This window comes from Lolium rigidum, chromosome 6 (genome assembly GCF_022539505.1).
Source record: "Lolium rigidum isolate FL_2022 chromosome 6, APGP_CSIRO_Lrig_0.1, whole genome shotgun sequence".
Classification (NCBI taxonomy): domain Eukaryota; kingdom Viridiplantae; phylum Streptophyta; class Magnoliopsida; order Poales; family Poaceae; genus Lolium; species Lolium rigidum.
The window spans coordinates 152,812,698-152,812,917 of record NC_061513.1 but is presented as its reverse complement, the minus strand read 5'-3'; positions in this window follow the sequence as shown (position 1 = coordinate 152,812,917).

The window sequence follows — 220 nt, the reverse complement described above, 5'->3', positions numbered from 1 at the left end:
GTGTCAGTGCGGACTGAATTGACAACTCCGCTGTTAAGGCTTTCAAGTATTCTTTGTCTCCCCTTGTGTCGAATCAATAAATTGGGTTTTACTTCCCGCGAAGACTGTTGCGATCCCCTATACTTGTGGGTCATCAGGTACCTATTAAGCGGAGATACGTACCGGCGACGAGCACATCGGCCTCGCGACGGCACCTACGATAGGCTCGGCTGGCCTTGGG